Source organism: Bombina bombina, chromosome 7 (genome assembly GCF_027579735.1).
Source record: "Bombina bombina isolate aBomBom1 chromosome 7, aBomBom1.pri, whole genome shotgun sequence".
Taxonomy (NCBI): domain Eukaryota; kingdom Metazoa; phylum Chordata; class Amphibia; order Anura; family Bombinatoridae; genus Bombina; species Bombina bombina.
The window spans coordinates 493,520,903-493,535,971 of NC_069505.1; positions in this window are offsets into that span (position 1 = coordinate 493,520,903).

The following is a 15,069-nucleotide window of genomic DNA, read 5'->3' on the forward strand; positions in this document are numbered from 1 at the left end:
TGTTAAAGGAACATTAAACTCTTTGAGATGGTAATATAAAATAATAAATCGTATATATATAAAAAGAACTCTGCAATATACTTTCATTATTTATTTTGCTCCCTTTTCTTTTAATTCTATTCTGACATTTTGAGCTTTTCAGTTCCTGTTAGAAATGGAAGAGCAGAACATGGTTATATCCTACACAGCCATTGGCTGCACATTCTAGTGACCTATTTATAACTGTCCCTAATTGGCCAGAGCAGAGAAGGTTCACTTTTCAGCACTTCGCTCATATAGTGCTAATATGGAGCTGAAGTTCAACCTCCAAGAAATGTGAAACAGTGCTGTACTCATCTTGAGATTGCGAGAAAGGCAAATGGCACCATTTTATTATGCACCATTCGGTCTGTTTACAACATTACAGTTCACTCCGTGTCTCAGTGTTGTAGTCTAGCAAATTGTACTACTATTTTACAGGCGACGTACAGTTTTTATTAAAATTAACCTTGCATGATTCAGATAGATAATGTAATTTTAAGACACTTTTAAATTCACTTTTATTTTCAAATGTGCTTCATTCTCTTGGTATCCCTTATTGAAAAAGAATATGCACATATTGTAGCTAGCTGCTGATTGGTGCCTGCACACATTTGTCTATTGTGATTGGTTAACTAGATGTGTTCAGCTAGATGCCAGTAATGCAATGCTGTTCCTTTAGGGAAACAAGACAATGAAGCAAATTTGATAATAGAAGTAAATTGGAAAGTTGTTTGAAATTGCATGTTCTATCCAAATCATGAAAGAAAATATTGGGGTTTCCTGTCCCTTTAAATACTAATTGAATACAATGCTGTGCTAGTGTTAATCTGAACTTAGCGCTATTGCACCACTAATATAAGTTAGTTCTAACATGTTTTCAAGTTTTTAAACCGCTTTGTTTCACTTTAAGGCGGTTTTCGCTTTACAGCCCTAACCCACTGTATGAGCGAGGTTTACCTGTACTCCATCTTTATTATAAATAGTAGTCCAGACAGAAAACATAATCAGATAATACCACTAACAATTATTAATATTAGAGACAGATAAATAGCAATATTCAGGATCTTTTAAACAGTAAGGACCACGGAGTATCAGTAATAAAATCAAAGCAGAACCCTCTTATTAAAAAACAAAATAGTATTAATATCATTAAATTACAATATTCCCTGCTCAGTGGAGTTCAGAAATCTTACGCCCTTCAAGTTCCGTTACCTCAAGAAGAAAAAAAACTGCACTGCACAAAGTTTAACCGCCGCCCTACCAGATACATTTAAATTCTATATAGAAATAAATGAAGCCGGAGGCGCACTAGCTCAGGTTGTACAAAACCTAGTAAAAAAAAATAATATTAAAAGCACGCTCAACAGTGCAATAAGCAAAATACTTAGGGCTAGATTACAAGTGGAGCTAAAAATATCGCTTGGGCAAAAGCAATATTTGTGCTCCACTTAGTAATGCCAGAAATGACAAGTTAGCCGTAATGCGAACGCGAACTCGCATTCCTATTGCATGGAATCCTAGGCTCTAATGGGAGCCTCGTTCTCATGCCGTCAGACACAGCTGAGAACCTAGTGCAGAGAAGGGGGCAATTCATGCAGCAAATTGTAAATATGTATGTGATTATATACATTTATATTTATGTGTTAATATCTGTACATACACATATTAACATATAAATATATAAGCATATACCTATTTATTTACAGGGAACACGCAGTCCCTAATAGACCACAATGTTTTAGTGGCGTTTTTTTTTCTAACATCCCCCACCCCCCTAAAAACTGCTTTGTGCAGTTGTTTTATATATATATATATATATATATATATACACATATATATATGTGTGTGTATATATATATATTATATATATATATATATATATATATATATATATATATATATATATATATATATATATATATATATAAAGCTTAATATTTTTTTTAATAAAAAAAACTACAAGACTCTTAAATTTGGGGCCAATTGGGGCACTTTTGGAAAATTAAGCAGAGATCCTGATCTCTGGTTAATTTTCTGAGGGCTAATTGCTTCTGCAAGCTTGCAGTAGAAATAACCAGCCACTTGTAATGGCTGGTTATTTATTGCACGATCGTTTACAGGCGAACAATAAATTAGCGCTTCATTTGTAATCTAGCCCTTAACTAGGGTTTCCCGTACCAAGAATAATAATCTGTCAGATAGTACCAGGAGTCAAGGCAGTACACACCCTTAATACTCGCCCCAGCCGAGGGGGAAGCGGTCGATCCTCCAGAGTGGAGCGCAAACATCTCAAAGCAACAAGCAGTGGCTTTGACTCCAAGGGATAAAGAGGAAAGAATCACAAATGACAGTGACAAGGCAACACCAGTATGGTTGAGAGCTCAGGAAACGGACATGCATGCATGGATATTCGACACTCTGTGTTCAACTTCTGTGATTACCAATCTTTTGCTTTATAACAGAATCAAGGGTGTTTCAACTCTATACCATATCACGGGTCTCATAGGCCTCCAGATTACCAGTCAGCCCTTGAAGTCTTTACCAATTGGTCTAGCTAGAGCTCCCCTGAGAACTGGAGTGGGCTAAAGTAATTAACTTTTCTATGGGACGGATGGCCATCCACTTATGGGGCATAGTATGAGCAACTTGCATGTCGGTGGCACCTTAAGGCGGACTGTGCTGCAGAGAAATTACATTGGAGGTCTTACTGAACACCCTGTTATACTACATTGAATATAGAGTTCGTAAATTCAATCTTATATTTTCTTATGTTTACTGTTTTGTATATACATTTAATCAATCAACATAACTTACACCTACAATCTCTCTTATATTTCATAAGATCTGTGCTAAAGTATACTACTCTGTCGATTTGACCCTCTGCTAAGTTAGACATTTAGTCTTTAGAATATTTACAGACAATCTATCAACACCAATGGCTGCTCTTCAAATTGTCCATACCACTATATCCCATAAGAGCGCTCCTAAAAGCTAAGACATATCATATTCGGCAAACATAGTATCCTCCTGTTAATAGTCCAGCGCTCTTATTTCACCTTCCCATACTTAGCATATGACAGTATGCTGAGAACTGATTTTCATTAGCCATATATAATCTACGGTTATAGTTTAATCTCATGTTACCCACAATCCACCACTATCATTATGGCTGATGGCAATTTTGTTTATATGTGTTCTCATAATTTATAGGTCTCAATAGTGGTTAGAAGGTCCAAATTCCCTTCCCTTCCCTTAGCCAGCGAGGGTGGGAGAGATTCTAATTAATTAATAGTTTGAAGCAACAATAGCCAGATTCACACGCCTCACCTATTCCTTAATATATAATCCTTGATAAAGAGATACTGTTAGTTCCATCAGTACCCTATCTTAGCCAATATTGGTACACTTCTTATACTTAAGTGGCATTTATTACTTACAGCTTACTAATCATCTTATTCTTATGTACTAATCTCCTAATAGTGTTTACCCGCTGCTTAAATCTACTAAATATAAATATACTATTTCTGTGGTTATATTTAGAGCACCTTGGTTCCTATATCAGTTGGTTCATAAGCAACCATTGCATTAGCCCCTGTTAAACCCTATTATTTATATGTTACAAAAAGAGATTCTCAAATTTCTGATAGCTATGTAATGTACAACCTTCGTATTTCGATTTGTCAGACGTAATTGTTTTTATCTGCAACATGGGAAGGAGGTAACGTCAAATGTACATGTATATTGCTAGTTATTTTATATCATTGTTGTTTGTGTACCAAGAATCTCAATAAAAAATTATTTATTATTGGCTCAGAAAATGTGAGGATCGGAATTTAGACCAATGAGTAATTAATTAACGGTTTAATTTAAATGTCAGACCCTGATTATGTTCAACTACTAACACCCACAATACAGCATTCACAGAGCCGTTGTCCCCAGTGGTCTTTAATAAACATGAGCTGGATGAAATAACAAGCCAAAAACCTTCTAATACATGAAATTTGGGACAAATAACTCAAGGATTCACAGGACATAAAAACAATAATTACAGAACAAGCTTGTGAGTCACAGCTCTGTATAATTAATGTTCCTGTTATCCAAAACCCCAACTGCAATAGATCAGACAGAGCGACTGCAAAATTAGAAACATGAAGCTATTACAAAAATGGGATTTCTGTGTTCTTAACATAATAAAGTAACATTTTACTGATTAAAACTTAATTGGTGAAGCTGAATATGTAATGAGTGGTCAGTTTATAGGTATACCCCCTCTAATTTTATTAAATTGACTCTTCAGCGAGTTTAAATAGGTAGGTTCCTTGTCACAGGGTCACTTTGACAAAGCAGTAAGTGAAATGCGTCAGACTTATGAGCTCTAAGAGTGCAGTAATTGATGAGTTGGAGTGCTACAAATGTTCAGGCATTTCACATAACCTAAGATATTAATCAATTTATTTGATTCCTAAGATATTAATCAATTTATTTGATTTTTGGTACCTGAATGGTCCCTGGCAAATTTTTTAATTTGACACAGAACGATCAACTATCTATCTATCTATCTATCTATCTATCTATCTATCTATCTATCAATCATTCTATTGTATCATATGACCTTTTATCTATCTCTCTCTTTCTCTCTATCGTATCATATGACCTTTTATCTATCTATCGTATCATATGAGCTTTTATCTATCTATCAAATCATATGACCTTTTATCTATCTATCTATCTATCTATCTATATATTGTACTATATGACCTTTTATCTATCTATCTATCAACTATATTTCTCACTATCTATCCATCTATCATATGACCTTTTATCTATCTATTTATTGATCTGTGTATCATAACCTTTTATCTATCTATCTATCTATCTATCTATCTATCTATCTAATGTATCATATGACCGTTTATCTATCTATCTATCTATCACAAAAATATGAGGTCTCAGGTGTAAGAACAAAAAGACAATCAAAGGGCATTAAACATGTCTAAATATGACTATGTATGTATAGATTATAAGTTTATATGTATGTATATATGTATTTATGCATTTATATGTGTATATGAATTTACAGTCATATACACACATATAAACACATAAATACATATGTACACACATATAGACAAGTATATAAGTGCATTGGAATGAAAAACATGTTAAAACATATTTATGCAATATTGATATTTAATAAAGTGTTATACTGTGTACTTACTATAAATATTTCACATTCCAATGTTCTGCACATAGCAGAATATGTTCTATGTATTTATACATAGATATTCATATATATATATATATATATATATATATATATATAAATAAAATCATGTGCATATATATATATATATGTGTGTGTGTATATTGTACAATATATATCTATACCTATATATATATATATATATATATATATATATATATATATTACTTTCAACTTGTAATAAGAGCACAAATTAACTTGCGCGCAAACTCAAGCAAACAATAGCGTGCCACACATAATAGATAAAAAAAATATATATATATATCTCAAAAAATAAAAACAAATACATATAGGGTCCTGAGATGGTTATCTATGAGGAAATAAAGGGAAACATTGTGCAATATGTCTATAAAAACAGTGCTATATGCGTAAAGTAAAATCTGCTTACCAGAACTTACAGATACATCTGAATCACACTATAGCACCTGTATGTAACTGAAACGTCACTATTTACTTATGTACAGGATGTACTTTGGTTTACAATTTAATTGTATTATATTGAACAACTTATTACTGTTGAAGTAACCTTTTTTTGATTCAATACTAAAAAAATAAACAAAAACAAGGCTCTAAGGAGGCCTATTTATCAATGGTCTTGCGGACCTGATCCGAAAGTGCGGATCAGGTCCGCAAGACCTCGCTAAATGCGGAGAGCAATACGCTCTCCGCATTTAACATTGCACCAGCAGCTCACAAGAGCTGCTGGTGCAACGCCGCCCCCTGCTGACTCGCGGCCAATTGGCCGCCAGCAGGGAGGTGTCAATCAACCCGATCGTACTCGATCGGGTTGAATACCGGCGATTCCTGTTCGCCTCATCAGAGCAGACGGACAGGGTTATGGAGCAGCTGTCTTTAGACCGCTGCTTCATAACTGCTGTTTCTGGCGAGTCTGAAGACTCGCCAGAAACACGGGCCCACAAGCTCCGTTCGGAGCTTGATAAATGGGCCCCAGTGTCTGTTTAAATGGAGCGATAGCAAAAATACTAAAAATTCTCTGGTATTTTGGGAAAGTTTTTGTCTGGAAGTCCCGGTAGTAAAAGGGTTAAAGGGACAGCAAACTCAATTTGTTTCTTTCATGAGTCAGATAGAGCATGTGATTTTAAACAACTTTCCAATTTACTTCAATGATCTAATTTGTTTTGTTCTCTTGGTATCCTTTGTTGAAAAGGATACCTAGATAGGCTCAGGGGCAGCTTTTTGGTTGCACATATATGCCTCAGGTTATTGGCTCACCCAGAAAGTTCAGCTAGCTGCCAGTAGTGCATTGCTGCTTCTTCAACAAAGGATACCAAAGGAATTAAGCAAATTAGATAATAGAAGTTAATTGGAAAGTTGTTTAGAATTGTATTCTGTATCTGAATCATGAAAGAACAACTTTGGGTTTCATGTCCCTTTAAGGGGTTAAACTGCTTTTCAAGGGTTATGGTTAAGTTTAATGGGCTACCAGTGTGCTAGTGAATGGGGTTCTGAAATTCTGTCACAGCTGGTCATAGAGATCTGCTATTGGGTATTGACATTATTTATAGGGGTATGGAACTCAAAAGGTTTCTTTTGTGATTCAGACAGAGCATACCATGTACTTATTTTATCAAATTAGCTTTGTTCCCATGATATTCTTTGTTGAAGAGATACCTAGGTAGGTATCTGGAGCACTACCTACCAGGAAACAATGCTGCCATCTAGTGCTCTTGCAAATGGATAACATTCTTGCAAAACTGCTGCCATATAGTGATCCAGATACGTGCACACTCCTGTGCTTGAGTCCCCGCTTTTCAACAAAAGATACCACGAGAACAAAGACTTGTTGATAATAAAAGACAATTAGAAAGTTGTTTACAACTGCCTGCTCTACCTGAATCATGAAACATAAAATGATGTCACTAAATACTAGTAAGGAGGATATAACCTAATCCAATCAATTAAATACTGTGAAAACTCTGGTGTTGCTAGATGTGTTTAATACTTGCATAGGATCTAGCAACCATATGCAAAAAAATAAGCAGCCAATAGGAAAAAAGACCATTAAAATAGATGCATTGTTGCTGATGACTTCCTTGTGCCGTCTGATTACAGTTTGTTGAAGTCTTCTAACAAGCTCAATTCATGACGTATGTGCAATTAACCTCTTCCCTTCTAAACTGCTTATTTTACTCCACAACCCTGAGGGAAAAGCTCTTTTTTAAAAAAAATATAATCCAGTGAGAGTTACATACATTAGCAACAGTTTCAGACACAAAAAGGCATTGCACAGAGCAGGTGTGAGAGACGTACAGTACTTGCCAACGGCACCAGTATCCCAAGACAGTCGTTGTTAAAGGGACAGTCTAGTCCAGAATGTTTATTGATTAAAAAGACAGATAATCCCTTTATTACCCATTCCATAGTTTTGCATAACCAACACTGTTATATTAATATACTTTTTACCTCTGTGATTACCTTGTATCAAAGCCTCTGCAGACTGCCCCCTTATTTCCGTTCTTTTGACAGACTTGCATTTTAGCCAATCAGTGCCCTCTCATAAGTAACTTCACAGGAGTGAGCACAATGATATATATATATATTGTAACAAAAAGGAGCGTTTATGGTCAGTCAGTAAAAAGACACTTTCCACTGAGAGACCTACCAGCGCTATCCAAAAAGGACACAACAAACCACCTATAAGTTAATTACCAAAAAATTTCTGATGGTTAAATAAATAAATATATATAGCAGCCTGTCCAGAACAGATAAGAAGTCCCTCAAACTAATTTTTTAACACAAAAAGAACCTGGATAGCGCTCATACATAAATAGATAAAAATAGATGTGCAGATGTTGGTATAGATGTATATACACCACTATACATACGTGAGCAACATAAACTATAACATCACAAAGCAATGTATACACCTACAAAAAGAAATTTAGGATGATAAAACAAATGTTAAAAGTTCATATATAACACAATATATCAGAAAGTGTTGACTGGTGTGGAATCTCTTCATATGGTACCCCCACTCAGATGTACACTTACTTCATAAACACTCAATCATATGAGGTAAGGATGATTCATATCAGTAGAACGCTTTGTACCTCCCAGAGTATGGAACCGGATCGCCGAGGCTGTATATCCCCTTGTTCTGTGCCAAGAAGGTCAATGTTCAGCCGCCAAAGGTTTGTATAGTTATAGACTTTAACACTTGCTCCGGTGAAACTCCCAGTCACAGAGATATAGGAGAAAAGACCAGAGAAAGACTCATAGTGCAACACTGTTTATTTGAAAAGTAAAAACAGAATAAAACCCAGTGGAATCCTACTCACATGTAAAATCCTCAATATATGAGGTATAGGGAAAGCATGTATACAATAAACATTCGCCCCAATGGTCGCCAGATAGTGAGTCCGTATAAGTTCAAAGTATATAATACAGTTGCGGTAATATTGACGTCCCAAATACTACACAAAGGTGCAGTGTCGTATTTACAATAACCTTACGCGTTTCGAAGGGTGAAAAGTGAATAAATTCCCTTCTTCCTCAGAGGTGTTATATATGAACTTTTAACATTTGTTTTATCATCCTAAATTTTTTTTTGTAGGTGTATACATTGCTTTGTGATGTTATAGTTTATGTTGCTCACGTATGTATAGTGGTGTATATACATCTATACCAACATCTGCACATCTATTTTTATCTATTTATGTATGAGCGCTATCCAGGTTCTTTTTGTGTTAAGATATATATATTCATATATATATATATATATATATATACTGTATATATATATATATATATATACACTGTATATATATGGCCCAAAAAAAAACGCACTGAGATAATAGGCAGCCTTCAAGGGCTTAGAAATTAGCATATGATCCTACCTATAGGTTTAGTTTTCAACAAAGAATACCAAGAGAACAAGGCAAATTTGATGATAAAAATAATGCCCTATCTGAATCATGAAAGTTTAATTTTGACTAGACTGTCCTTTTTAGCTACCTCTCCCTTTGTATAATTATCCAAATAATCTGTCTCGCATTGTAAATAACATAAATTATGCTTACCTGATAATTTGATTTCCATCTGTGGGAGGAGAGTCCACTGCTTCATTCATTACTTGTGGGAAATAAGAACCTGGCCACCAGGAGGAGGCAAAGACACCCCAGCCAAAAGCTTAAATACCTCCCCCACTCCCCTCATCCCCCAGTCATTCTGCCAAGGGAACAAGGAACAGTAGGAGAAATATCAGGGTATAAAAGGTGCCAAAAGAATAATATTAAATTTAGGTCCGTCCACCGGAGCAAACGGGCGGGAGCAGTGGACTCTCCTCCCACAGATGGAAATTAAATTATCAGGTAAGCATAATTTATGTTTTCCATCTTAATGGGAGGAGAGTCCACTGCTTAATTCATTACTTGTGGGAACAAATACCCAACCTCTAGAGGACACTGAATGAATAAAAACGGGAGGGTAAAAGGAGGCAGACCCTATACTGAGGGCACCAAAGCCTGCAGAACCTTTCTCCCAAAAACAGCTTCCGCCGAAGCAAAAACATCAAATTTGTAAAATTTTGTAAAAGTATGTAAGGATCACCAAGTAGCCGCCTTACAAATCTGCTCCACAGAGGCCTCGTTCTTAAAGGCCCAAGAAGAGGCCACATCTAGTTGAGTGAGCCGTAATCCTCTGAGGAGGCTTACATCCCCCTGTGTCATAGTCCAAACGGATAATGCTCCTCAACCAAAAAGACAGAGAAGTGGAGGAGGCACTCTGCCCCCTACGTTTCCCTGAATACACCACAAATAAGGACGAAGTCTGTCTGAAATCCTTCGTGGCCTGAAGATAGAACTTCAAGGCTCGAACCACATCCAAGTTATGCAGTAACCTCTCCTTAGACGAAGAAGGGTTAGGACTCAATGAAGGAACTACTATCTCCTGATTGATGTTATGATCTGACACCACCTTGGGAATAAATCCCAACCCAGTGTGAAGCACAGCTTTATCAGCGTGAAAAAAAACAGGTAAAGGGGCTCAGATTGCAAGGACCCTAACTCAGAGACTCTGCGAACCGATGCAATAGCCAGAAGGAATAAAACCTTCCAGGAAAGAATCTTAATGTCAAGCGCATGCATAGGCTCAAATGGAGCCCTCTGCAAGACCTTAAGAACCAAGTTTAAGCTCCAAGGAGGAGCGGAATTTCTAAAGACAGGTCTGATCCTAGACAGAGTCTGAACAAAGGACTGAATATCAGGAAGCTCCGCGAGCTTCTTGTGTAACAGCACCGATAACGCTGTTACACAAGAAGTAACTGGTGGCAAGACCCTTATCCAGTTCATCCTGGAGAAAAGCCAGAATCCTGGATACCCTAACCTTGTGCCAGGGATATCCATGTTCCTTACACCAGGATAAGTAGGTCCTCCACACCTTATGATAGATGCGACGAGTGACCGGCTTCCTGGCCTGGATAAGAGTATCAATTACTCTCTCAGAAAAACCTCTCTTGGCCAAGACTAGGCATTCAATCTCCATGCAGTCAGCCTTTAGAGAATAGAGATTTTGGTGCAGTAAGGGACCCTGAACCAGTAGATCTCTGCAACAGGGTAATCTCCATGGAGGAGACAATGACATCCCCACCAGATCTGAAAACCACTTCCTCAGCGGAGCAATCAGAATGGTCAACGCTTGCTCCTGTTTGATGCGGGCCACCACTCGAGGAAGAAGTGGTTACGGTTGAAACATGTAAATTTGGTTGAACTCCCAAGGCACCACTAAGGCATCTATGAGCTCTGCCTGTGGCTGCCTGGACCGCAACCCATATCTGGGTAGCTTGAAGTTGAGTCTGGACGCCATGAGGTCTATCTCTGGCGTCCCCCATCTGTTGCAGATCTCCGCAAACACCTCGGGATGGAGAGACCATCCCCCAGATGAAACGATTGTCTACTGAGGAAGTCCGCTTTCCAGTTATCCCCACCCGGAATGTGGATCGCTGAGAGTGAACAATTGTGCCCATTCCAGAATCCGAGATACTTCCTTCATGGCTAGGGGACTTCTCGTTTCCCCTTGATGGCTTATGTAGACCACCAAGGTAATGTTGTCCAACTGGAATCTGATCAATTGGAATGACCCCAGGAGGGGCCAGGCCCTCAGAGCGTTGAATATCACTCGAAGTTCCAGAATATTTATTGGTAGAGTCAACTCTGGCACCCCAAACAGCTCCCCATCCTGATAGACTTGCGTCTGTGGTCACAATCTCCCAGGATGGCCTCAAGAAGGATGTCCCCTTTGCCAGCTGTCCCGGACATATCCACCAAGAGAGGGATTCCCTCACTAGGTTGTCCAGAGAGATCTGTTGGGATAGATCTGAGTGGTCGACGTTCCATTGTCTCAATATGCATAACTGAAGAGGTCTGAGATGAAACCTGGCGAATGGGATGACATCTATGCTGGATACCTTGAGCCCAATCACCTCCATACACCTGGCCACAGATGTCCATGAGGAGGTCTGAAGGGCAAGACAGCTGGACGCAATCTTGGAAGTCTCTGATCTGTCAAGAATATCTTCATAGATATGGAATCTATTATTGTACCCAGGAACTCCACCCTGTTGCTGGGAACCAGAGAACTATTTCCTTTGTTTATCTTCCATCCATGGGATCGAAGGAGAAGAAGAAGAAGAGCAATATCTCATAAAGACTTGTGGGGCAGCTGCCAGACCGAACGGCAGGGCCACAAACTTGAAGTGTTGGTCTGACGTGGTCCCTGTGGATTGGCACGTGAAGGTAGGCATCCTTCAAGACTATTGTCGTCATAAATTGCCCCTCTTGAACTAGGGGCAGAATCGATCTGATCGTCTCCATTTTGAACAATGGGACTGACAGAAACTAGGCACTTTAGGTCCAGAATCGGGCAGAACGTGCCCTCCTTCTTTGGGACCACAAAAAGGTTTGAATAGTACCCTAGACCCCTTTCTGCTAGAGGTACTGGAACGATTACCCCGACAGATGAAAGATCCCTTATGCACTCTAGAAAGGCGTCTTTCTTCTCTGGACTTGAGGATAGGTTTGACAGGAGGAATCTGCCCCTGAGCGGATGAGTCTTGACCCTATCCTGTAACCCTGGGTGGTAACCTCCAGAGCCCAAGGATCCTGTACGTCTCTCATCCAAGCCTCTGCGAACAAAGATAGTCTGCCCCCTACACAATCCAGCGACGGATCGGGGGCTGCCCCTTTATGCCGACTTTGTCTCAGTAGGCTTCTTGCTCTGCTTGGACTTGTTCTAAGATTGAGCTGGCTTCCAAGATCCCTTGGACTGCTCGGTGTTCGCAGCAGACTGCTGGCGTTGAGATTTGTCCGAATGAAAGGGACAAAAAGTAGAGTCCTTAGGCTTATTCTTCTTATCCTGTGGAAGGAAAGCACCCTTGCCTCCCGTAACCATGGATATGATAGAGACCAGGTCTGGACCAAAAATAACTTTTCCCTGAAACGGAAATCTAGACATGAAAGTAATGTCAGCAAACCAGAACTTTAACCACAGTGCCCTACGGGCTAGAACGGAGAAACCTAATGTCTTAGCATTCAGGCGAATAACCTGCATATTTGCATCACAGATAAAAGAATTTGCGACCCTTAAGGCCTTAATCTTTTCCTGTATCTCCTTGAGGGGAGTCTCCAGCTCGACTATAGCTGACAGTGCGTCACACTAATAGGTAGCCGCTCCAGCCACCGCAGCGATCGCTGCTGCCAGTTAAAAAACAAACCCTGTGAGTTGGAACATCTTTCTCAACATGGATTCTAACTTTTTATCCATGGGCTCATTGAACGACGAACTATCCTCGAGAGGAATAGTTGTACACTTAGCGAGCGTGTCGATAGCTCCATCCACCTTAGGAATGGCCCCCCATAGCTTACGCTGAGAGTCCGGAATGGGGAACAGCTTTTTAAAAGAGGTAGAGGGAGAAAAGGATGAGCCCAGTTTCTCCCACTAATTCTTAATAATCGTAGCCCTCTTCACGGGGACTGGGAAGGTCTGAGGCACCACCCTGTCCTCGTAAACCCTATCTAGCTTAGGGATCGAAGGTTCCTCCAGAAGTTTCGGTCCTGGAGCCTCAAATGTAGCAAGCACTTCTTTCAGTAAAAAGCGCAAATGCTCCATCTTAAACTTGAATTCTGGCTCCTCCATAGCCGGAGGTCTAGAAGACGCAGATTCCGTCCCAAAGAGAGCGCCCTCCAACGAGTCAGAGGCGTCCTTCTCATTGGATGATCTCTCAAAGACATCCAACAGGGTAGATGACCCCTGGGATGGGAGGCTCTGTCTTTCCCTTTGCTTGCGCTTCGCAGGGCATGGTAGGGCATGGAAGGCCGCAGAAACCGCCTCTTACAACTGGGCATCGAAATCTGGCGGCCACGAGAGCCCTCCAGCGGGAGGATTTGTAGGGCCTTGGGGAGCTTCATGTGTAATCAGAGATGAATTTTGGGAACGTACCTCGCGGGACGGATTATTCTTTTATATATTTATTCTTTTTATATATATATATTTATATATGTCTTATTCTTTTAGATATTGCAATCTTATCAAAGCATGTGGAACACAGTTGAGCAGGCGGATCAACCTGAACCTCCTCACAATAAACACAGGTATTAGATTTAATTAAAGAGGGAGTATCCTCTAACATATCAGAGTCCTCCATAGCTTGCGCCTTTAATGCGAACTGTGATAGACTAAATGGCACCTTTATAACCAATGGCCGGGGCATTCACCAACTCCTATGACCCGTTACGTCTCCCGCAAATGCCGATCAGGAAAGAGGAAGTTGAAGAGGCCACACCCGGTCACATGGAGTGCCATGCAGGACCGCCCCTGCACTAATTTGGCGGCGCTATACAAATAAATGATAATAATAATATAGTGAAAACGTGACAAAAAAGGCAGCGCCGATCTACACCTGACTGTTCACACATTGCTAGAGCCTCATCTCACACATGACGTAGCATTAACACAATAAAGATATTATGCACAAATCCCCCCCTGTTCAATAATCCCCTTTCCAGGGATATTAACCCTTGATTCTATACAGATAAAAGGAGACACACTGTGACCCTGTCTTCTTGCGTTATCATATGTGTATAAATGAAACGATCTTACCAGAATCTATGCAGTGGAACAGGAACACAGCCCTTTAAGTGTAACAGGTTAGTAGCATCACTCCTGACATGGACTTGACTGAACAAAGGCAGGCAGCGAAACTCGTCAACGCTTATTGCCCAGGAGCTGTTAACATGAGTCTGGATGGTTTTGCAGAGACGACACTCCCTGCATCTCTGGACTGTAACTTTCATCCATGCTGTCACTGAGAGGATAACTACATTCCCATTTCAAAGAGTACTACCCTACATAAGAGAATATTCCGAATATTCCAACACTTCTCTGCCAACCTCCTGTGACGAAAGGCAAAGAATGACTGGGGGATGAGGGGAATGGGGGAGGTATTTAAGCCTTTGGCTGGGGTGTCTTTGCCTCCTCCTGGTGGCCAGGTTCTTAATTCTCAAATGAAGCAGTGGACTCTCCTCCCATTAAGATGGAAATCTCCCTTGAGTTGTGCATATCTGTGACATGGGAGTCAGATATTAGGTATTTGTTGGTTTATAAATACAGACCTACTAACCATCCCAGATGCCGTAAGTCTGTAGTGGGTTGGGAGTAGTGTTGCTGCCTCAGTCATATTTTCCTGGACACTTCACGTCTGCAGCTTCTTAGCCAGGGTAAATGTAACTGCTCAAGCTCTGACCAGGGCATTCTCTATCCTGCCATCAATA